Source organism: Canis lupus, chromosome 18, assembly GCF_048164855.1.
Source record: "Canis lupus baileyi chromosome 18, mCanLup2.hap1, whole genome shotgun sequence".
In the NCBI taxonomy this organism is placed as follows: Eukaryota; Metazoa; Chordata; class Mammalia; order Carnivora; family Canidae; genus Canis; species Canis lupus.
Genome location: NC_132855.1, coordinates 57,259,705 through 57,285,166, shown reverse-complemented (window position 1 = coordinate 57,285,166; position 25,462 = coordinate 57,259,705). Strand labels below are relative to the sequence as shown.

At 37.6% G+C, this 25,462-nt stretch overlaps 1 protein-coding gene across 10 annotated transcripts in view; it reads right to left on the bottom strand.

Annotated features, from left to right (window-relative positions):
• Positions 1 to 25,462, bottom strand: part of EXOC4 (exocyst complex component 4) — a 746,933-nt gene that overhangs the window by 424,857 nt on the left and 296,614 nt on the right. The window lies entirely within an intron of this gene.

Below are 25,462 nucleotides of genomic sequence, written 5' to 3'. Positions count from 1 at the left end.
TCACATAACAGTGTTGTTTTTATCATGAAATAATTATTATAAAGAAGTAAAAGTTATGGGCAGCCCCGGTGGCTCAGCGGTTTAGCGCCTGCCTTTGGCCTGGGACGTGATCCTGGAGTTCCAGGATCGGGTCCCGCGTCCGGTTCCCTTCATGGAGCCTGCTTCTCCCTCTGGCTGTGTCTCTGCCTCTCTCTCTCTCTGTATCTCAAGAATAAATAAATAAAATCTTAAAAAAAAAAAAGAGAAATAAAAGTTACATTCTTTTGTTGTTCAAAAATTGAATACATTCTAGCTCCCAAATAACAAATGAATTTTATATTAATTCTTTGAGGGTGGTGTCTTGTATTACAAAACAAGAAAAAAAAACCTTAATTATCTTCTTTTTTTTTTTTTAAAGATTTGTTTATTTATTTATGATAGACATAGAGAGAGAGAGAGAGAGAGAGAGAGAGAGAGGCAGAGACACAGGAGGAGGGAGAAGCAGGCTCCATGCAGGGAGCCCGACGTGGGACTCGATCCCGGGACCCCAGGATCCCGCCCTGGGCCAAAGGCAGGCGCTAAACCGCTGAGCCACCCAGGGATCCCCCCTTAATTATCTTCCTAACAATAAATTCAATGATGTTTTGCAAGATAGAGTGACGAGGAACCAAACAAACAAACAAAAAAGCCCAACAAATTTTAAGGTTAATAATAGCTCACTCTAAGCCATCAGTAAAACATGTTCACCTGGAGCTCTTCCATGAGCATAAGTCAAAGGCAGCTCTATTAGTAACAGTACTGACTGTTTCTCTAATGGAGTCTGAAATGGCATGCTCTACAAAGAGCACAATGTAAGATATGAACCAATTACCAAAGGATCCACAGTCACTGCATGCATATTTTTAAATGGTTGATCAATAAGGCATAAGGGAACTTTGACCATTTCTAAGAAGCATTCCTATCTTAGTGACATTATCCTCCAACTCACTTTAAGGCTACATAAGGAGACTGCACTGATTCTTTCTTCTTCCACTGTTTGACTGATTCCCTAGTTTTAATTATCTTGAATCTACTAAATAGATTTTAGTGGCTAGTCGGCTATATCTAGCTCAAGGGTTCTGGTGTGTGTAAGGTGGAGTCCCCTCCCTTATCATGTGTGTGATTTCTTTCACTGAGCGCGTTCTCAAGCTCATAAATGTCATGGCATTTATCAGTACTTTATTTCTTTTTAAGGCTGATTAATATTATTAATATTCCAATGTATGTATACACCACAGTTATACATTGTATATGTATAACTCCAATGTATGTATATACACCACAGTTATACCAACTGATGCATGTTTGGGTATTTTCACTTTGGGCTATTATGAACAATGCTACTGCAAACACCCATGCATAAGTTCTGCATGGACATATGTTTCCAATTCTCTTCAATATATACGTAGAATTTGAATTGCTGGATCATATAGTAACTCTATGTTTAACATTTTGAGGACCTGGCAGGCTGTTTTCCAGTCTATTCTAATGTTTACTATTGTTATTATCTTTAATAAACTAATTATTTAGAAGAAAACTGGTAGCCGGGGGGTGCAGGGGGTGTTAATGTGTGATGAGCAGCACACAGAGGAAGTATGAGTAGTCTGTTCTCCAAAAAAACCTTTCCCACCAGCCAGAGATCTCTCCCTGCCTCTTCTAGAGGTGGCCCTGTCTGTCTTGAAAGATCACCGAGGAAGCATTACTAGTGTAACAAGTGATGGCAGGACAGAAGCCTCTGGAAATTGGTACAACTGGGAAACGCTCTGTGCTATCTGTACTGTTTCAACTAAGTGTCTGTGCTGGTTCATCAACCATGATTAAAATGAGTATTCTCTCCTCACTCATGTTTCAGATTGCCGAAGATTTTACTGTTTGCTCAGTAGTTCTTGTGAAAATAAAGCCAAGAGTGATATGAAGGATTACAGAATGCAGTGACTTTCTCTAATCAGATGAGCCCATCTCAGTGCTGACCTAACATGTATGTTTGACTAGTCAGGAGTCTTCCGATGATGTCTTGCCGGCTGAGTGGTGGATTTAAGGTGCAGATAAGCATCAAGCTGAAAACAGACTGAGCCCATCAATCTTATTTTGGCTGTTAAATGGTCTATGATGGAGCCCAGGCCACTGGAAATGACGAATGCATACATGTACTGGTTCATATAGAAGAAATGGTGTCGTTAAATGCTGTCATTGTCTCCATCCTCAGAGATGTGCTTAAACCTAAGGATGCTAAATCTAAGGTAGAAAGAAATTATTTTGGAGGGCTTGTTGTGACAGGCAGAAAGTATAATAACCCCAAATGGCCATAAGAAATAAGACAGATAAAGGTCTCCTTAAAGACAAATTTTGAGTCAAAATACAAGTTGCAAAACACGGTAGCATTTAGCTTACTGACAAAGATAATGAGTGCTGGCATCCAAACAGAAACAGCATTATTTCATCGCTTCATTGGAAGCATCTGGATGACTAAGGCACAGGTGGCTTTAAATAACTTTACCACCAAACCCATAGCCACTCTTCAGGTTTAATCAGCAACAGTCAACTTTCCAGCCACTCTAGGCGACAACTCTTGGAATATTCTCATAGAATTAAAATTGGGTCTTCCAAGCCAGCTAAGCATGAGCCATGACAGGATCAACACACAAAATCACAGCTGGCAGGGGATTTTTTTTTTCTGCTTCTATATAAATAGAGCATAACATAGGATTGTGCATACCCTATGTTCAGCAAAAAACTGAATTAAAAAATAGCATTTTAATCTATCCAGACAGTCCTTCCCTGAAGCTCTCCAATGTCCAATACATTGTTTCTTGACCCAAACCAAACCAAAAACGTAGTGAATTTTTCCAGTCTTATTTCCTCCACATTTATCTGGCATGCTTATACCTTGCACTTCTCAAATTTTTTTTTCTATTTCATCAGTCATGATTGTTAAAAAGCAAATAACCTTCAAAGTTAACATTATATATACTACTTAACCCTATGATTCCAGTTCTTGGCATTTCCCACCCATCCCCAATAAGAAACACAATCATGAGTGACCTTAAGATTCAGCAACAAGAATGTTTACCATAGAACAGTGTCTTAAACTTTTAAAAAGTCACTTAAAATGCAAAAGAACAGAGAATTGATTATAAAGCTAAACACATATCAACATATACGTGATACAAACATGTATGTAGGTATGCATGTATGATTGGAATATGATACAGCCATTAAAAATATATAGACATTGCAATATGGCAAGAAAAAGACTTAATAGGCAGGAGTCATTATGGCAAAGAGTTATTAATTAATATTATTAGATAAGCCAATAGTATGTGTCTCATAACTGCAATACGGAATGTCTTTGCTGATTTGATTCTTTTGTCTTCTACCCCTGCTGAAGTTTGTTCCTGATCCTTTCTTCTGTATGTGTCCTTTATCATATGTATCTGTGTATGTACTTGTGGGTATATGTACATTATATAAATTTATATTCCTTATAAATTTATCTGTAACAATTCTTGAAGACTGGTTTAAAGGTAGGTATCATCAGAAAACATTTGCAATAGCTTCTGCTAGAGAACACCTAAGAGAACTACCAACCTGGAACCCATTTTAAACTAAAATTTCCCTTTAAAAATTTCTCACATGAACCAGAGGATGTTTATTTCAGCAACAAACCTGGTTTTTCTAGGGATTTTTCCTGCCTTCAGCCTATGCCAAGGTGACCAATTTTCTTTCAGTCCCTTACAGGAGGTGGGAAGATTATGGGGAAAGGGACTGTATTTCTAGATGATCTATGTACTCTATATGGATTTGGGGGTAACTTTCTATTAGACTCACAGGTTGTGTAGATTCTGGGCTTTGTTCCTATACTGCACCTTACAAGTTCATTTGAGTTTGGCAAGTATCTTCAAGGTAAAAACTGGCTTGGAAGTACATTCCTCCATATCCCTCTGCAGTCTTTTTTTTTTTTTTTTTCTTCCAGTAATTCTTTCTTTTCAGCTCATCATTGCAATTTAATACATTTTTAAGTATTTCACCCAACACTTTAAATGTTTTCATGGGAAGATCAACAAAGATTCCAGTTCATACTGCTAAGAAAGAGAAGTCTCCACACAAAGTACTCTTTACGGAACAGTCTAAAAACGATTTCCCCTCTGAATTCAATTATTCCAGTGAAAGCATCTTTAGATTGTATTCAGATATCCCTAATACTGTTTATTGTTTGTTTTTAATCAATTCTCATACTTATCCTAAGATAATCATTAGAAATACAAAAAAATAAACAGAATAAAAATCACATAGCATTTGCCTTAAATGTTATCAGTTCACTTGATATAGCAAAATAAACGTCTACAATGTAAAATGTAATTTGATACAGATTATAATCAAATGTTAAGAAATGAAGTTTTCTTTCTAACTCTGATATCAAGTCATTTTGTTGCAACAGGAAAGTTGCTTAACCTCTCTGAGACTTCTACTCTATTCTTACCAATAATATAAAGAGCCAGATAGTGTATTCTTGAGAAGCCTTTCCATCTATGAACTTTTATTTCCTAGATCATAAGATGTCCTTTGGAATATATTCTACTCATTGGTTTTATTTACATTTTTTGATACTGTAGAACATAATATAGTAGCACTTTTATCAAGTAGAACTTTATGCCAATTATTATAATCATTGAGGTACCATATGCAATAATTCTAATGGGATTTTAAATGGGAATGAACTGTATTTTTGCTTTGGGATATTAGTTATGCTTCAGGAAAAAATAATTAGTATCATTTGGGGCTGACATTTTTACACCATCTAATTATGATTATCGATGCTCTCTTTCTTTTATGGGAAGCATCTCAGATCCTGCCTTGATTATCACAAGAATTCCCTAATGCTGAGAAGCAAAATGGGCAAAATTCATGGCATGCTTGCAATTTTAACCTAAAATGTTTCTGATTCACCCCAAACCAGGTATCAGAATTTTATACAAATCACTATAATCAATGGTTTTCAAAATAGCAATTCTGACAGAAATATATTTAATAGGAAAACACTTTAATTCAATCTAATAATTATCGAACCGAATCTAATAATTCGGCATCTTGGTGCTTTGAGTGGACTCATGATGATATAAGCCTAACAGACATAGTCCACGACCTCAAGAAGTTTGTTTTGATTGCAGTATAAAAAAGCACAAACCAGAAGTTAGAGACAAAGATATTATAAAATAGAGCAAAAGAATTAAAATACATCATTCCAAAAAGATAAAAGTACTACTCTTCAGTTTGAAAAACAACTTACATAAGCATAATACTACTCACAGAAGACATGTGAAGTTACAGTTGTTTGGCATGTGAAGTTACAGTTGTTTGGTAAAGAAAATAGGACATTGATCCTCTATCAAGTAGCCTGATTTTAATAATATAAGAAAACAGACTGACAAAAGTAACCTGTAATAAAGAATGCCTAATACAGGCATAATTGGTATTACTGATATCAGATCAATACTCCACTGGGCTGAGAAAAAACAGTGATTCAATCACATAACAAAGGATCTACTTATCAACATCTTCTAAATACATCATATAAAATTCTTGCTACAACTTTCTTCCTGGAAGAGTACATTTCTTTTGTATTTCTTCAAGGATCTGTGAACTTGCTTTTAAAGCATTGTTTTTCAAAAGACTAAAATATAAATAAGGCTTTTATTAAAATAAAATGCACAAAAGAATGACTTGCCAATTTAGCTGAAGAAGGACCAGAGAAAGGCAGAGGTTACTCACTAAAAGGCTCTGAAGATATAGACAGTGCAACTTAGACCTATAAAGTAATGGTCGATGGACACAGCCTCAGTGTAAACATTTTTTTAAATCTAAACAATCAATCACCACTCCAGCGATAGAGAACTAAGGGGGGACAGAACAAAAAGTCAAGAGGCAGGTTAAATTCAAATACATTCAACAAATATTCATTAGGTGCCAACCATGCACCTAATGCATAGGTTCTGCATGAGGTCGTGGCAGTAGTAAGAGCAACATCAACCTTTGATTGCTCATGTCTGCAACTCTAGACTCAACATCACTCTTCTCTTGTTCATGCCTCTTATCACATCCACCAGCAAATCCTATCAGTTCAACTTTCAAAACCCAGAGTCCAAGTATTTCTCAGGACCCTAACTGCAAACTACTTTCTAAGCCACCTCTCCTCATCATTTCTGGTCTAACTGGTCTCCTTGCCACCTTTCAGGGGATTCTCAAGATAGAAGACAGAGAAATCCTGCTAAAATACAAGTAAGAATGATCCAGTTACTCCTCTATCTAGAATGCTCTGCTTCTTACCTCATTTGGAGGAAAATCAAAGCTCCTTGCAATGACCTAGAACAGCCCATTCAATCCTATCCTATAAATTTCTGAGTTCATCTTCTACTTCTCCTTCCCTGTCTCACTCTGTCCAGTTACATGAGCTTGTGCGCTCTTCTGTGAACACACCATACATGCGCCTGTTTTGGGGGGCCTCTATTCCTCCTATTCCCTCCACTTGTCAATATTCTTTCCCCAGTCTATGTGGCTTCCTCCCTTATCTCCTTCAAGTTCTCACTCAACTTGCGTCCTTCCCCTGGCATGCCAAACAAGAGTACAATAAGATAGAAATAAAATCATTTAAATAATAAATTTAGTCAGTAGCAACTATATATTTCTATATACTGGCAACTCTAAGTCTATAAAAAACTAAGTTTCTGAAGTCTGGCCAGGATGATATAATTCTAAAGAAGACATTACACAGAGATTATGTACTGAAACAACATGCATACCCACAAAACACTGAAACCACATGTATATATAAATGAGCCAGCTTTTTGCTCCTACCACTGTATTCTGGGTGTCTTCCCAAGTCATTAAATATTCTGTAAGAATATAATTATTAAAGATTGCATAATACTGTAGCAACCCATCAAAGATTCACCATTCAACAATATTAGCAAGGCTGCTGCATGCCAGGCAGTAGGGGAAAAGTAGTCAAAAGGACACAACCCATGCCCATCCAGAGTGGACCACATTTTATTGAAATAAGATATGAAGCTATCACAGAAATACATAATGACAAACTGTCTTCTGTGTTTGGAGTTTGGAACAGACTGGCAGGAGAGACCATGATACCTCTGTAAATATTTAACAATAATCTCTATAGTATCTACTAGGGACTAATTTACTCCAAAGACAGAAAACTTCTCTGAGGGAATGATACTAACACAGAGCCTGAAGGATAAGAAGGAAGTGGTCTGTCAAGAGTAGAGGCAGGAATGTTCTAGGCAAATGGAAGAGCACGTGTGAAGATCCTGAGGTAGTAAAGAGCGAGGCACATTGGAGGCACCAAAAAAAGGTCAGCGTTGGAAGGCTAGTGAGGAAGAAGAGTCAACTGGCAGGGGGATTAGGCAAAGTCAGGTCACAAAGGGTCTGGGAGGTCATGCTGGGGGAAATAGACTTTTTTTTAATCCTAAATATAACAGGAAGCTTTTAAATATCTGGGGCAGGGGAGTGATAGGATTTAATGCAAATATATGAAGATCATGTTTTAAAGACCCAGAGTGATCTCTAACACAACACTTTCCTTCCTTTTTATGCCAACATAAAGTCTTGCTTCAAAATGCCTCATGTGTCTTCTCCAAAGCAGTCTCTGGACTGCCTCCTTCAATTCTCTTTGCCAAGCAGCTTACAGAGTCCACAGCTTCTAGGACCACTATCAACCAGGCTAAAAGGGTAGTGCAACCCCTGGCCACTATGCCCAAAGCCTATCCATATCACTCATTCCTAGGTCATTGACCAATCAATCTCCTTGGATAGTAACTAACCACTCCTAGCCCATCATCATCATTCATTCTGAATTTCCTTGCTCCTTCCTGATTCAGATCCTACTTGTCTCCAATCTCCAAAACCCCTCACTATTTATTATCCCCTGGCTTTCTGCCATGAACATCATTTGTCCACCTGCCTCTAAACTACTGGTTACTTCCTCTCGCATAGGCAGGAGAACTGAAAATCTAGACTGTCTAGTATCCCAAAGCAGCTTCCAGACCACTGTACCTCCAGCACTTGAATAATAATATATATATATTTTAAGTTCTGATGCTTTGGGGCCCATCCCATTGTGCTGTGTCATCCTATCTTTTGCTACCACTTACTAACTTTGGCACCTGATTCACACAATCCAGTATCTAGCATGATGACCTCAACATTCATGCTTATGGCCCAAACATAGAAGCCTCTAAGGGCTTTGACATTCTCATTACCAATGACCTCCTTCATTCTACCTTGCCCCTGTGGTTAACACAGATATAAACTAACCAGTATACAGTCTCTAGCCATCAGTCTTCTAAGCATTTCAAACAGAGTTCCCTTAATCTAAAGCTAATATCTAAGAGTCCTAGAATACTTTTAAACTTATTACATGAATGAAAATTCAGCCCCACTCAAAAAACCAAAGGGAATTGATAGCATAGCACATATGAAACTCTGACATAAATTCAATATTATTTAATGAGGCATGACCATAAACTAGTAAAACTAATTCCTTACACCAAATTTGTTTTATCAAGATTTATTATTCTATTGTTTATGAAACTAAGTTCTAAATTTTTATTTTTGTAAAGATTTTATTTATTAAAAAAAGATTTTATTTATTCGTGAGAGAGACAGAGAGAGAGAGAGAGAGAGAGTGAGAGAGTGAGAGAGAGAGGCAGACACAGAGGAAGAAGCAGACTCCACGCAGGGAGACCGACATGGGACTCGATCCTGGGACTCCAGGATCACGCCCTGGGCTGAAGGCAGGTGCTAAACCGCTGAGCCACCCGGGCTGCCCAAAGTTCTAAATTTTAAAACTTAAAAAGAATGAAAAAATGTATTAAGAGGCTATTAAGATACATACCATATGTGTTTGAAAGACAGAGATCTGCTTAGCTCTAAAATCTGTTTAAGATGTTTATTACATATTCATATAACACAGTCAGTTGATTCAACCTAAAGAAAGGTATCTTTGTCCAATGACATCTCAATAAAAGCCTTATCTCTCCAGAAAGGAAATATTAAAGTCAAATCATTTCTTTATTGAAGATTCTACCTCCAAATAATTTTCTGATGAATAATCTTCAGAGATGCAGATAATACAGCAATGGTTCTTCACCTCTGGAGAGGTCACAAAAGCCTTCAGAACCTGATCTAAACTATGGATCTTCTCAGAAAAATGTACCTATGCATGAAGACAAAATTTTACAAATAATTCCAGGAGTATACAGACAGCCTTCAGATGGGCAACTCCAGGTTTAACAGAATTACTAGAGTTTCTAAAGTCAGAAAGATCTGGATTCAAAGTCCAACTCCACTGCTTCTGTGTCTCTCCCTGGCCAAGGCATTTAGAATTTTCCAACCTCTATTTACTTGTCCATAAAAAGAATACTACTCTTCTGTGCCCTAAAAAATTGTAAGCAAATGAAAGTATGTGTGTGAAAGTTTTCATAAATTTTTTGTGAAGCACAATATAAATGATTATTATAACATGGAAACGGCTGTGTTTTGTTAATCCCCACAAGAAAGAAGCTCTAACAGTCAAATCCTCAGAGGACAGTAGAGTCAAGTCATCGTTTCATTCTCAGGCATAAAAATCAACAGGGTGGAAGCAATGAGAAATGTTTAGGTTGGAGAGATAGGAGTGTGGGGAGGAATAGGATTATTGTCTTCAGATATGTAAAGTGCAACATTATAAAAAGGAGTTAAGTTGCATTTTGTGGTATTAGGATGAACAGGTTGGGACTTTCAAAAAGGCAGATTTGGCTTTATAAAAGGGCATATTTACCAGGGATTGGAAGAACATGAAAAAGCAACAACTATTTTAGGAGATCATTTCTTCCTTGTAAGTGAAAGTCTTTGTTTTTTCGTAAGACAAGATGGTTACCCATTTGTTGTGGTACCTTAGAAAAGGTTTAAAGCAATGACTGAAAAGAAGCAATCCCAACAGTGAGATTCTGGCATTTCACAAAAAATGTCCCAGGATTAAACCCATAAATATAATTAAGTCAAAGACCATCACCAAGGATTTTGCAACAGTCAACTTCCCTCAGGAATTCACTATTATATTCTGTCACAGTTATGTAGGATCATAAAAAAGGAATTAAACTTATAACGTCTAGTTATATCTAGTTATATTACTCGTACAAGAATAAAAGGGAATACTACACACGTTGAAGAGCAAATGATCACAAAGCAACGTGAACACTGTCTTTTTTTTCTTTTTTTCTTTTTAAGGCTAAGAGTACAGAACAATAAAGCATCATTTGGCTCTCATTGTACAGGTAAAGTTTTTTTTTTAAGATTTTATTTATTTATTCATGAGAGACACAGAGAGAGAGAGGGAAAGAGAGGGAGAGACACAGGCAGAGGGAGAAGCAGGCTCCATGCAGGGAGCCCGAAGTGGGACTCAATTCCAGGTCTCCAGAATCAGGCCCTGGACTGAAGGTGGCGCTAAACCGCTGAGCCACCAGGGCTGCCCACAGGTAAAGTTTTCAATGGATTATATCCAGTGCTGTGCTGGTAAATATTTAATCACCAGTTTCGGGAGGGGAACAGAAAGCCCTGATTTCTGTGAGGTAACTACTCCCATCAAGGCCAATTTTAACCTACCAACATGGTATCACTGAACACAGAGTAGGCTGGAAAAGTTCAGGGTCGAGATTTCCAGCAAGCCACTGTGAGAAGTGTACAACTATCCTTATGATTCTTACCATATAATTTTACTGCGACCCTACTGCCTCCCCACAAAACAAAACAAAACAAAACAAAACAAAAGGTAAAATAACGATATCTCTTCTTTACATATAGGATTTTCCCATTTTGGTTATAACTATGTTTTATACATATAAATTTGTATTTATGTTTCAGTGTGAGAGCTGCAGTTTATAGGAAAATATTACCCCATTAATATTTCTCCTCAGCTGACTTCTATATACCCCCTGTGCTTATCACATGGAAGGAGAACAGAGTAATTGCTACAGTCCTATTATGAGTTAGTAATATCAGAAAATTTTTAGCTTCCAACTCATGGTAGGCACAGTACACGTGTAACTGGAATGTGCTAGATTCAAAAAAGCCAAAAATAATAATTTAGCATAGATATCCAAATCAAAATCTTGAATTGCAAGTTTAAGTTCAACTATAAGCTCAATTTAAGTACATAAAATAATATGAAGGGTTCCGTATTTTTATATTGGACTTCATATAACAATGAGGTAATCAAAGAAATTGTTAACCTAGGTATCTTTTAGGAATATAAGAGAAGATGTTCACTAGATTCATCCTCTTGATTTTTCCAAGAGAAAATAAATTTCCATTCCTGTTCTCCATTCATCCAAACGAAAAATAGTCCCAAATTCAGATTAAATTGTTCTATATTAAAGATCTAGGGCAGCCCCGGTGGCGCAGCGGTTTGGCGCCGCCTGCAGCCCGGGGTGTGATCCTGGAGACCCGGGATCGAGTCCCACATCGGGCTTCCTGCATGGAGCCTGCTTCTCCCTCTGCCTGTGTCTCTGCCTCTCTCTCGCTCTCTCTGAATGAATAAATAAATAAAACTTTTAAAAAATAAAAAAAATAAAAAATAAATAAAGATCTAGAATGTAGCTTAAAACAAAATCCAAGGAAAATTCTGCTATAAAACTTTGGACGTCCTCAAGTTGAAGCATATTCTATTAACAATGATTTATTAAAAAAAAAATCAAAGAAAAATTTTCTTCCTCCACTTATAACTACAAAAAGTCAATAAAAGATTTAAAATTACTTAATGATATCAATTTTTGCTTGCTTTTTCTCCCCCACATCTTCACAGCCATGCCTGTTTTACTTCCCAAAATCTATTATTGTACCTGAGATGTATTCAGTTTTCTACAATGGTCCACCTTATATCTGTCTGTGAACAAGAAATGATCATATAGCATACATTCCAAGCTTAAAGCAGGCTCACAAGCGCTAATGCAAATTTGTCCATTATAATAATTTGCATTTCTACTGTTAAGTGCTTCTGATGAGAAGCCTATAAAGTGATTATAGTCTTCTGATCTTCTTAAAGCACAATAGAGAAGGAAATATTAGAGTGATCACAGAATGCTTGTGGTAATACAATTTCTGATCTCTTTCATGTACAACTCTACAGAGATCTTGAAGGCTCTTCTTGGCACACTATAATTATTTATTTACTCAATTTCTGAGCCTGATACCATGCTATGGATTTCAATATTGTCATGCAGATGATGCTTAGGTACAATGTCCTTCTAATGCTGCCTTATCTGTTTTTACTCCCAATATTATCTTGTCTAAGATCCAACACCATATGCATTGAAATAAGTTGTTCTTCAATGTTTCAAAACCTGATTTATTAGTTGTTCACATTCCATCTGCCTCTGAAAACTGCCATGTTTTACTTCCACTGGCTGCACAAAAGGTTGAGGCTCGATTTTCCTTCACTTTTTCATCTGATCAGCATATCTGATACGTGTGTTAAGTTCTCCGTTCAACTATATAAACCACTTAAAATTCATGTTTGTTTGTTTGTTTGTTTGTTTTTAAGATCAGGTCAGTACAGCAGGAGCTTGACCAATGAATTTGTCATCTTCCATATTTACTAATGTTTCAGAAACCTGGCTTCAAAAACCTGTCCTTGCTATTGTAAAACGCAATGAGGCTGGGCTGAAACAAAGGCTTGCCCAAACTGGGAAAAACTATAATTAGCAAACATATATGGATGATCTACGGCTAGGAAAAAGACAAAACATTCCTAGGGTCTCAAAATAACTACAATAAGGAATAATAACAGATGGGATTATCTGAGGGGGTGGGACTTCTTAAGGAGAAGAGAAAATGGTCTGGAGGAGGCAAGGGAGACATCTATCACGTGTGTCTGTAGGAGGCAGAGAGAGCCACTATTTACAACAGCAGCAGGGGAAGCAGGCTCTTGAAGTGCTAATAGGTTTTAGCTCTAATTGCTCTTGGAACAAGGTTAAAGGAACATTCAATAAAGATGTTTGGGAGATAAGAGATCTATAATGATGAGGCAGGTAAATTCAGACAGAGGACCCGGTGGGAAATGGAGATGTAGCAGGCAGTATCGGGGACCAGGGGCCTCACAGTGTCGGCTAAGTGGGGAACTGTGGGTTCTGTATGGTAACTAATGTGGCTGAGATACAAGGCATGAGGATACAGAACAGACTGCAGATATGAGCCTGTAAGAGTTATGGGGGAATGAGGGCCATGAAATTGCTTAAGAATATATGTAGTTCAAGAACCCTCATGCTCACTTTGGATGGTGACTTGGAAGCTACCCTCTTAAAATGGTCTTAATGAACAATGCTCACACTCATCCTTCCCACTGGACTTAGCATCAACTGACAAAACCAACCAACAGTTTCTCTCTCTCTGTTTAAAAAAAAAAAAAAAAAAAAAAAAGATTTTATTTACTTATTTATGAGACACACACAGAGAGAGAGGCAGAGACACAGGCAGAGGGAGAAGCAGGCTCCATGCAGGGAGCCCAACGTGGGACTCGATCCCGGGTCTCCAGGATCAGGTCCTGGGCCGAAAGGCAGCACTAAACCGCTGAGCTACCTGGGCTGCCCAAATAGTTCCTCTCTTAAGACATTTTCTTCACTTAGCTTCCAGAACCCTATAACCTCTTGATTCTCCACCTTGCTCCCTAGTCAGTCCTTCTCCATTTTCTTATTGATTCCTCCTCACCTTCCTGACCTTTTATCATTAAGTATCCCCATGCTCAACACTCAAACCCTTTCTTTGTTCTAGACACAAGCCACAGGAGATTCTAGTTAAATATTATCTACCTATGAATGATGACTCAGGTTTACATCTCCAAGCTAGAGCTCTCTCCTGAACTCTAGACTTGGATGTCCAGCTGACTACTCAGTATTTCCACTGAAACTCCAATAGGCATGACTCTAATTTAATATGTTCAATAACACACTCTGTTCTACCTCCCATTCCCTACTTGCTCCTCCCATAGTCTTCCTTGTATCAGTAAAAAGAGACAAAGTACTGACTCTTATTACACTATGGATGAACCTAGAAAACATGATGCTAAGTAACTGAAACCAGACCCAAAAGGTCACAGATAAGTTCATTTATATGAAATGTCCAGAATAGGCAAATCAATAGACTGAAAATAGATTAGTGGTTGCCAGGGGCTGGGGAAGGAGGAATGAGAGTGGCTGTCAGACACAGATTTCTTTTGGGGGTGATAAAAATCTTCTGGAATTAGATAGGGGTGATTGTCATATAACTCCGTGAACACACTTAAAATCAATGAACTGTACACTATATGGTGAACATTGTGGTATGTGAATTTTATCCCAATCACATTTAAAATTAAAATAATAAAAGATCATAAAACTTTGTTTGCCCTTGTATCTCAAACATCTTTAACAACATCTGACAACAGTGGCTACCCAAAACCTATTTGCAGGGATCCCTGGGTGGCGCAGCGGTTTGGCGCCTGCCTTTGGCCCAGGGCATGATCCTGGAGACCCGGGATCGAATCCCACATCGGGCTCCCGGTGCATGGAGCCTGCTTCTCCCTCTGCCTATGTCTCTGCCTCTCTCTCTGTGACTATCATAAATTAAAAAATAAATAAATAAATAAATAAATAAAAAACCTATTTGCTGAACAACCGATAAATTAGCCTCCAAAGTTCATACATACATACACACATGCCTACTACTGTGTATATATTCTATGGTTCCCACTTCTTCATATATCATTACCTAATGACGGATGAAAGAGGAGGAGAGATAAGACCAAAAGTCCATTATTCTATCTTTTAATTAGCCCTAAAAATTAAAATAAATAGGGAAAAAAAGCTGAATAAGAAGTACCAAGTGTGTTCAGAACTCTCTGTGGAGATAAGTCGAAGTATTTGCATAACACTGCACTTAAGCTATAAAACGAAATTTGTAATTTAAATTGTGGTAGAGCACAAAGGGTAAATTCTAAATAAACCCATAAATAGGTATTATAAAGCATTTCTGTACGGTACAGTGGCAGAAAATAAAAAGTCTAAGATACAGTGCCCTACCCTCAAGGAATTTATAACCTACATGAGTAGAAAATAAATACCCAAGACCTAAAATTTCCAAAAATTAAAAGATGAGTAAGTATGGGCTACACATAGTGACATCCTTCCCCCAAAAGTACATACAGAGTGGACGAGGGAAAAGAGTAACTATGTAAGAGGAATAACTGGACAAACCCGAGCTCAGCCAGATGATCAAGATTACTATCAACAGAAATAAATCATCTTGAGAACATGTGTCTTTGATATGAAGTGTTGTGAACTATATTTGCCCTCTGTGGTCTTCCTCTTCAAAAATACCTAACTCCAGGCTAATTATAAGAGACACTAACTACCAACTACAGAACATTCTACAAAATTCCTAAGTGGTACTCTTGAAATTTTTCAGGGTCATCATATAAATTCTAACTAAGAATATCCTAAGGAGATACCACTGCTAAATATAATAATGAAGTCTCCTGAATACAATCATAGAAAGGAAAAAGGTAAAACTAAGAAAATCGGGCGGGGGAGGGGAACCATAGCTAATAATAGCATATCACATTGATTCATTAATTTTAATAAGTCATACTGATATGAGACTGTAATAAGACAGGAAACTAGATCTGAACTAATGTGAAATCCTGCACTATCTTTGCAAATTTAGAAATCCAAATCTATTTTAAAATAAAAAATGTATTGGGACCCCTGGGTGCTTGCTTTCAGTCCAGGGAGTGATCCTGGAGTCCTGGATGAGTCCCACCTCGGGCTTCCTGCATGGAGCCTGCTTCTCTCTCTGCCTGTATCTCTGTCTCTCTGTGTCTCTCATGAACAAATAAATAAAATATTTTTTTAAGTATTAAGCCACCTGTTTATTTAAAAAAAAAAAAATAGACCAGCAAGTAAAAGAATACAATTATGTATGATTTTAACTTGGTAGCACCTGAAAAAAAAATCTATCTAATATTCTTAATATTTTTAATCTGGCAGTTTTTCTTTCTATGTGGAAGAGAACTTTTCATTAACTGGGGTGGAGGTAGATATTCAACAACTGTTTTCGTTTAGATGACCCTAACTTCACAGTGTATCTTAAAACCTACAGAACCATAAACCTTTCACATACACACACACACTTTGTTTTCAACACCATAAAAAAGCAGCTGATTTTTCCCTCCTCATTGGCAGGCAAAGAAATCCCTCCTCAAAGCACAGGTTTCCCAAGTGTGTTGCTGCCTGGGGTGCTCATGCCAAGGCAAGAACACACACTATCAAGAAGAAAGGCCCAGCTGAAGCTGAAATATCCAGTTGCCTAGATTTCACCCTGCCTCACCATATTCCTCAGCCTGTTCATCCATAATCTCTTTTGGATGGATTTCTCTTCTTTCTCATCATGGTAGTGTTGCTTTGTCTGAAATCCATTCACAAATGAATTGGACTTTGAAATATTCCCATTCTACTTCTGCAGTCACATCAGAAACCCTAGACCCCATGTTAATTTTGTTACTGCTTTTAGTTCTCACATTTCAATGGAAAAATCACCCTTCCCTCGAGAACGCCACTGCAATTGGCAAGAAGTACAAGGGGCTGCCACACAACTCAATCGCCAATAACAAGCGGGGAAACTCAATCCTCAGCAGACATTAGTAATCATGGGAGAACAGCCAGTACTTTAATCACAATTCTTTCGAAAACAGCCAGGGATTTCGAAATGTTGTTATTCTAGGATATGACCCTAATACAGTGCTTAATCAAAGCCACTGCCAGTACAAGAATAACCTGCAGACTTTAATAAAAACCAATTTCATAAAAGTCAGTGTGTCAGCATCATGCTGGACCCAATTTAGGAAAAGTCTAAAAAGTTTACATACATACACATTCTATAGATAAAGTTGGATACCATACAGCCGTTCTCTATTCAGAAGCATGTGTTTATACAAACACATACACATGCACGCAACATTCACACAGATGCTGCCATTTAGACATGTGGTCACACAATTGTGGTCAACAAAAGTCCTAGAAAATGTGAACCTGTCTAACTGGTGACCAGCTGGGTGGGCAGGTGCAGGATCTGGATTGGATTGCTCCTGTATCCCAGAGAGGATCTGGAGGTTTTCTTCAAAATAGAAATTTGGGATGAAGTGTTTTTGGTGCCAAGCCTCTTCTAGCAATAGACACAAGTCCCAGATGTTCAGGAAGCCATGAAGCTTAACTCTGCCATCGGTTCTATGTTTGGACCATGTCCTGGCGAAATGGCAAAGGCCATGGTCATACCTTAAGATTAAGCAGCTGCCACAACTGTTCGTGTAGCTGAAGAAGGCACAGTCAAGCTGTTCCCTGTCCTCAAGTAGAAGGAAAGAAAAGCAGAAAACTGCTAGGCCAACATCTCTGCTATACTCTCATTTACAGAGCTTTTCTCTCCTAAATAGGAGAACTGAGGAAAGTGACAGGGGGCAGAGGGGCACGGAGACCGAGGCCATTTTAAAATGTTTTATATATTTATAAAGATGACTTCCATCAGGGAATATATATAATATGTAATGGTGGGATAAACAATTCAGAATGATTTACAGCCTATGAGAATTGAAGGGGATGAGTTCGCTCTTATTTCTTTAAAAATATATATGACCGTATATATGTGTGTACATATATACACATACATATATAGACACATACATACATAACTCCAAACATTTCAACAGACTGCTTTTTGGCCCCAAATATTTCCACCAGATCTTTCTGCTTATAAAAGAAATTCCTCTGAATATAAATAATGTGACTATAAATAAATAATAGTCATGAGTGAATATCCCAGTCCAATGACCCCAATAAACATCAAATAACTAAAAAGCCAATCAGTTTTTTTATCCTGTAAAACACCACCTCAATCACACAGAGGTCTACGCAAAGAAAAAGAGAGAGAAAAGAATATGCCAAATAAACTATTTCTTAATTGTTGTTGTTTTAAAGTAGCATATAAACAAGTGAGACAGTGGGAAAGGGAGTCTGCATCTGTCACATTTCCATGCACTGCTGCCAGGACAATCTTTAAGAGATTATCCCCAGGATAGGTGAGTCACGGCAAACCTCCTTTCAAATGTCTATCGACAATATTTAATTGTGTGCTTTCCTGGCATAATTTGTATGCAGTTGATGCTTCTATAGAAGCTAATAAAGAGGCTATTTCTCAAATAGCCTATCTGACTAGACAAAGGTGTAAAATATTAAGAAAATAAGCCAACAATGCTTTAAGCTAGAACTCTTCACTGGTTAGAAACACAGATGCATATCTGTCCCACAATAGTCTGTAGGGGAACAAAGGGAGAAGATAGCAAAGTCGTAAAGTCTCGTATTTCTTCTGAATAAGACAATTTTGTTGTTTTTGATTCTAGAATTATGAGTTCTTTGAACATGAGAGAGATCCATATATATAAGTGAAAATGCTAAAATACTTTCTAAATGATTTTCTAATTGTCTGCCTTTTTGGAAACTGCACAACACTGATTCTCTCCATTAGTGCAAATATTAGGGGGTGCTCCACACCTAGCTAAGCTGGCAAGGGGGAAACTATGCAACCCTCCTTTCACTGAAGAAGAAAACAGGTCTACATCAATAATAACACCTTATGATAGATAATACAGCTACTGAACATCCAAATTGCTTTTGCAATTATACTCTCATCTGAGCCTCCCAGTACTGACGTAAATAAATAAGTGCTACTAAAACAACTGAGGAGGAAAAAAAATCAAGATATCAAAAGGTAAGCACCTAAGAGCTAGACAGTGGGTTAGTACTTCAAAACAAATGAAAATGTTAAGGCAATGTGAGGAGCATTCAAATATCTCAAAAGTCAAAGGATTTGTCTAGCGTCCCACTACTTGCTTTATAATTAACTTCCAGTGTGATATTTAGGGGAAATAATGCCAAGTTGGACATGAATCTGTACTTTGTAGAACAAGAATCTTACCACTTCCCTCCAACTATCTCATCATTGATACTATAATAAATGAAATGATAAAAGGCAGGCTTTGGACACAAAACATTCCAACAACTTCAAGAAAAAGACTTACTCTGTGCTCACCGATCTCAGAAACAACCAATGTTCAGGATGAGTTTGAGCAGATGTGGAAGTTAATGCCAGAAAGGCTAATTTGGTATCTGGCACCAAAGCCACAACAATATACCATATACAGTGAAGTACAGCACAAGAGGATTACACAGCATGGTCATCTTCTGTCAAACAGCCATTAGACAGCAAGTCTTACCTGAGGTAAGGGAAGGCTAAAGGGACCTGAGGTAAGGGAAGGCCAAAGGGGAGCATCAGAAAGGGGCAGGACAATGTCGAGGAACAAGACTGGAACAAGAAAAGAAAGAACATAGTAGAACAGAGGTGAAGAGAACAGAATATAGTAGCATCCAGCAAGAACAACTGACAGAAAGATAAAACACAGCTCTCTCTACTCATCATGGAATTTCTGCTTCCTCCAAAAGCAGGAAATGTTAGCAAACCTCTTCATTTGCACATGGGGTCATGTCCTCAATTGAGAGGTAAGGCTTTCCAACGATGCTGACCAATGGAAATATGTGAGACACATGTCATTTAGAATTTTCCAGTAGCCACATTAAAGAAGTAAAAGAAAACTGGTATATTAATTTCATTACTATTTTAACTTAACCCCTAAACATCCAAAATATTTAAATGCGTAAACACATTTAAAAATGGATGTAAAAAATAAAAAAATAAAAATAAAAATAAAATAAATAAATAAAAATGGATGTATCTTTTACCTTTTTTTATATTGCCTTTGAAATCCAGTTTGCATTTTATACTTAGAGCACAACTCAATCCAGATGTTAAATTTTCACCAAAAAAACCTGACCTGTATTAGGCTTCATAAAATTTCCAACTGGAAAAGTAGATTTCACACACTCACTCTGTTCCAGATAGAATTAAAAGTTTTCAGTAACTGAATTGGTCCAGTTTTTATTTAAATTAATTAAAATTAAATAAAATTTAAAATTTTGCTCTTCAGTTGCATTAGCCACATTTCAAGAGCTCAAGAGCCTTATGTAACTTATGCTACTATGCTGGACAGCACAACCATATACATTAAGTTCTATAGTCTCCAGAACATCAGGTATCATTTTGCCCGTATTGGCACAGCTTTCCAAAGGACAAATGGAGGTGAACAAAGCCCAAATACTAAATAATGGATCATCTGTTCACTAACAGCTTAGACTAGAAGGGTGTGGCAAAGACTTAGTTGTAGCCAATAATCGCTCTGCCATACTAATAGCTCTACTGATTTTTAATTGAGCATCTTGAAATTCAGACTATTTCCGGCCCTCTCTCATAGTAAGGTGTGGCTCTATGACAAAGTTTGGCCAATGGGAAATAAGCAGAAGTGTTGTGTTGTAGCTTCTTAGAATACCCTTAAAAAACAGCTAGAACAAGCCCTTTGTCCCTTTTCTATTTTGTCTCTTTTTCATTCAGTGTTTGCAATGGCCGCCATCTTGGACTATGGTTCTGCCATAGAATGAGTTGGAAATCATTCCAGGACCATGAATTGAAGGAACTCAATCATTCAAAGAGTCTGTGGAACAAGACCATCATACATACCTGTACTACCTAATTCTGACTTCTAAGTAAGGGAGGAAAATATCTACTTTGTAGAAAAACAACAATCTTGTAGAAGCCATTGTTACTTTAGGTCTTCACGACTTACAACAGAACCTAAGCCACATTGACAGAGTGGGTATTCTAGTGGACATCAATTCACTGAACTTGGTCTGTATGATGTGACTGGTTAAAAGGATTTTCCACATATGTTGAAGAAGATAAAACTGATAATCTGGCTGGCTCCAAATTCACATCCCCATCCCCTCCCCCTCAGTTTCTGCCTTTCAAAAGAATTCTGATTTTTTTTTCCTGGACAGCAGCACACTATATGGAAGGCTGACCCCAGTGCCCTTAAGGGTCTGGACTAGATTTAGACAAGGGTCTGTAATTCAGGCCAGTGAGATATGGCATCTTCTGAGAAAGGCCCTCTTGCTTTATACCGGAAATTCAAAGAAGAGGTGGGCCTTTGTTGCCTCCAGAATTCTTATGTGGATGTGACAGCCATGAAAGCTAAAGTTCTTGGGTGACTGGCACCATCTTGGTGCCAATGTGAAGATGAAGTCCACGCTTGGAAAAGGGAAACTCCATGAGAAGAGCAGAGAAACAAAGCAGGAGGCCCTCTGTACTACCCTACTGCAGCAGATTCTTTCTGAGCTGACTCGGAAGCCAATTTATTAAGGGGAAGAAGTGTCATGTCATTCTATTACTAATAGTCAAAGGCATATAAAATAACAATTTCTCCACAAAAACATCTCATTTTTTCCAAGCTCCAAAACAAGCAAAAAACATGAAATTATAAACAACAACAAAAAAAATACACCACTGAGTTAGGGGAACAAAGGTATCGATGATGAAGGATGGAATTTAATAGCAGGAAAATCTGATTTTAAATAGTTCTCCTATTCATTTTGCAGATATGAACAATAGAATGTATATTTTCCCTATCTTTAAAAAAAAAAAGGTAAAAAAATAGAAAAAATACAACAAAGTTAATGTTATCTATTTTTGTCTTTTCTCCCAAACAAGGCAGCACATTAGGAAATTAAAAACAGACAGCCAGAAATCTCACAAAACTTTTCATATATCCATGGTACAATTTCTCTTTGCAATGTAAAATAAAAGAGCCAAAGAGCATTTCTGCTATTGCAGTTAAAGGACAAGAAAGAGATCCAGATTAGGTCAAGGATAAGAATGCCCAACAAATGGAGTAGCTACACTGTGGGATAAGGAAAAGACACAGCCCAGGGGTATGGGGGGAAAATGGACAACACATGGAGAAAACTAGGGGGTGAGAGCAAAGCTGGGGCAAGGCAAAGGATGGAGTGGAAGAAGTGGCCAGGGCCACTTGGAAGCCAGCTGTCATTAGCTACGACAAAGACAGAAATGCCAGAATCTGGGTTTTGACTCCTTAGGAGCCACAGAAGACAGAGGTCTGATGGGAAGGAATATGGGCAATCCCCAAATGCAGGACTCTCCATCAATTCCTTAGAAAAAAATCCAAGAGTTGAGAAGTTTGGTGAGAAAACACAGGAAGTGGGAGATGCAGGAGGAATTAATTGTTGGTGTTAGGCATGCTTTAAGAGTAGAAAGACCAAAGTTCAAAAAACAAGGTTCAGGGGCACCTGGGAGGCTCAGTGGTTGAGTGTCTTCCTTTGGCTCAGGTCGTGATCCCGGGGTCCTGGGATCGAGTCTCACATTGGGGTCCCTGCGGGGAGACTGCTTCTCCCTCTGCCTGTGTCTCTGCCTCTCTCTGTTTGTCTCCCATGAATAAGTAAATAAAATCTTTAAAACAAAAAAAAAAAGTTCAGGGCAGCCCTGGTGGCGCAGCAGTTTAGCATAGCCTGCAGCCCGGGGCGTGATCCTGGAGACCCTGGATGGAGTCCCATGTCAGGCTCTCTGCAGGGAGCCTGCTTCTCCTTCTGCCTGTGTCTCTGCCTCTCATCCTTTCTCTGTGTCTCTATGAATAAATAAATAAAATCTTTAAAAAAAAAAAAAAAGTTCAGTATTTGCTAGAAGAAATAGAGAAATGTCTTCAAATGGAAAACTTTTCTCATTCTTTTCCTACACTATCACTTATAACCAGCTTTTATCTTCTTCCCCTTTAGATTTTTACCATCTGTCTCACTTATCTACAAAGCCTCACACACTTTTCCCCTTTTGGTCTAAGGAAAGCAGCCTTTAACCTGAATCAAACTGGTTCCCCTTTAAGGTTTCTGGCAACTGTTAGATTCTAAAATCCCTGTCTGAGTTTAGAAAGGGATAGTATTTCCTCCATGACACCAAGAATAGTCAATAGAAATACCTCTGGTTTGAGGATAGTCTCTTCATTACTATGCCCCAATTTTACTCATTGGGAGAATATTACTTATTTTTATCTAACATACCACTAGGCGTCACAGGATTTTTTTTTTGTAATGCATTTTAAAATATTATTAAGTTTTACTATGTCTTTATATAACCACATAAAATGTGCATTCTGATAGGAAATTAGAATGCATTTATTCTTGCTTTAATATTTAATAATTAATTTTAATATTTAGTAATTGGAAGGTTTCTTTTTGTTTGCTTAATAAATTATTTTGTATATTGTTTTTAAGATACATATTTTACTACATTTGCTCAAATATGCTTGCTCATCTATTATAGAAACACACTGTTACAAGCATTTTGGAAAAGTGAGGTGGAGGAGTTGTGACAACTGAATGTAACAACAACGACGACAAAGGACTATCCTTTAAAGCTAATCCTTCAATATGTGGAAAATACAGAACTGAAAAATCTAAAACCAGGAGGGATCTTCATAATTCAAGAGCTTCTATCCATAAAGATATACTATGATTATTGACTGTACAGATATGACAACTGGACTTCATCAGCTATTCTCAACCCAGAATCCCAAAGACAAACTGACTGCCACCCCCCGCTTTTTTTTCTGACTGCCCTTTTAAATTATATACACATTGCTAATTCGAGGAGCAAGAGGGCCTATGGCTTAAAGATTTCTAGCTGGATTATCTCCAGGTCTGAAGGTTATGCCTGCTAGGTAAGGATTAACAAAGTTAATTTCAGATAGTGAACTGGAGATAACAAGACTAATGAAGAAATGTCAGACTCTACAACCAGAGCAATAAAGCAGCATCCCCAATCTTGTCTAGACAAATCTCTCTTTGCCAGGATGTTATTCATTCTGTTTCACTTGTAAAAACAAAACAGCACCACAATATGTACCCAACCACAGATGTGGTGACTCTTCACGGTATTCTCTCCTCTGTTTCTTATCAAATGAAGCCTGAAAAGAATTAGTAACACCAAAATAGAAGAGTCTTCTGACTTTTTTGAAAATTTAAGCCCTTTGATTAATATCTATCAAAACTTAAGCCCTTTGAATCTATCAATTTGGTTGTGGATGGATCTTTTAAGGGCTCTCCAGCTAATCCCAGGTGTGACCATTCCCGTGTGCAATATAGTAGTCAAAAGGAATCCTTTCCAAAGGCTTCTAAGGTTGCAAGGAACTCAAATCCAGACTTTGCCATACTTTTGTCTGGCAAAGAATAATCACAGATTGGTGAATTTTAGAGTTCTGAATGGGAAAAATTAAAAAAACTGGTCAGTCTCAACAGAGTCAAATTACATTCTCAGGAACGTGGCGCACAGCACTGGCCCACGTCTGCATATCTGTATCTACCTCGCTGCCACTGCATGAGGCAAAAACAAACCAATTCTCAAACCTACATTCATTCAATCTCCCAAACCAAGTGTTACCTTTTGTAATCCAGTGAGCTGCCCATTCTATCCAGGAGGGTGCAAATCTAAAAGAAATCATTTCTGCAGACTAAGTGTTTAATAAGCCCCTTAGCAAATTCACATCAGCAACTGAGTTCCAGAATGTGTATTTTTTAACCAAATATATACAGTGTTAAAAAGAAGAAAAATAGGCAGTGTTGCTAGGAAATAAGATGATTCTATCTATCTATCTATCTATCTATCTATCTATCTATCTATCTATCTCCCTCTCTATATATCTATATACAGAATGTATCCATTAATGATGTACCCATAAATTAAAATTGAATTACATCAAAACAGCTGAAAAGGGAGCAAAAAGTACTACACCTTCATTACTTTTTTTTTATTGGACATTTATATAAAATAGAAGATAGGGATCCCTGGGTGGCGCAGTGGTTTGGCGCCTGCCTTTGGCCCAGGGCGCGATCCTGGAGACCCGGGATCGAATCCCATGTCGGGCTCCCGCTGCATGGAGCCTGCTTCTCCCTCTGCCTGTGTCTCTGCCTCTCTCTCTCTCCATGTCTATCATAAATAAATAAATCTTTAAAAAAAAAAAAAAAAAGAAGATAATGGCAAAAAGTCAACCTTTGTTACTATTTTATTTAATGGCTAATAAATTATTATCCTCCCCAACAGACAACAATAAATACACCAAAAATACTAAAACAAATGGCAAATCATTTGCTTTTAGGATGTTATTTAATATTTTCAAAGGGTGAAGTGGGGAGGGCCACGTGAAGAAGGAAACAGAAAAGGAAATCATTCATTTTGTGTACATGGCATTTAATTTCTTTTCTGGATAGAGTGGAGGATCTGGGTCTCATGAATCTAAATGTTGCCACATGGCTCAGTTCCTAATAATTGGTCTATTACACTATAGTTGGATTTATTTGAACAATTAAATGACTTGTCCAAAACAGAAGGCATTCCTGCCTTCCAGTTAGATAAAATATACAAA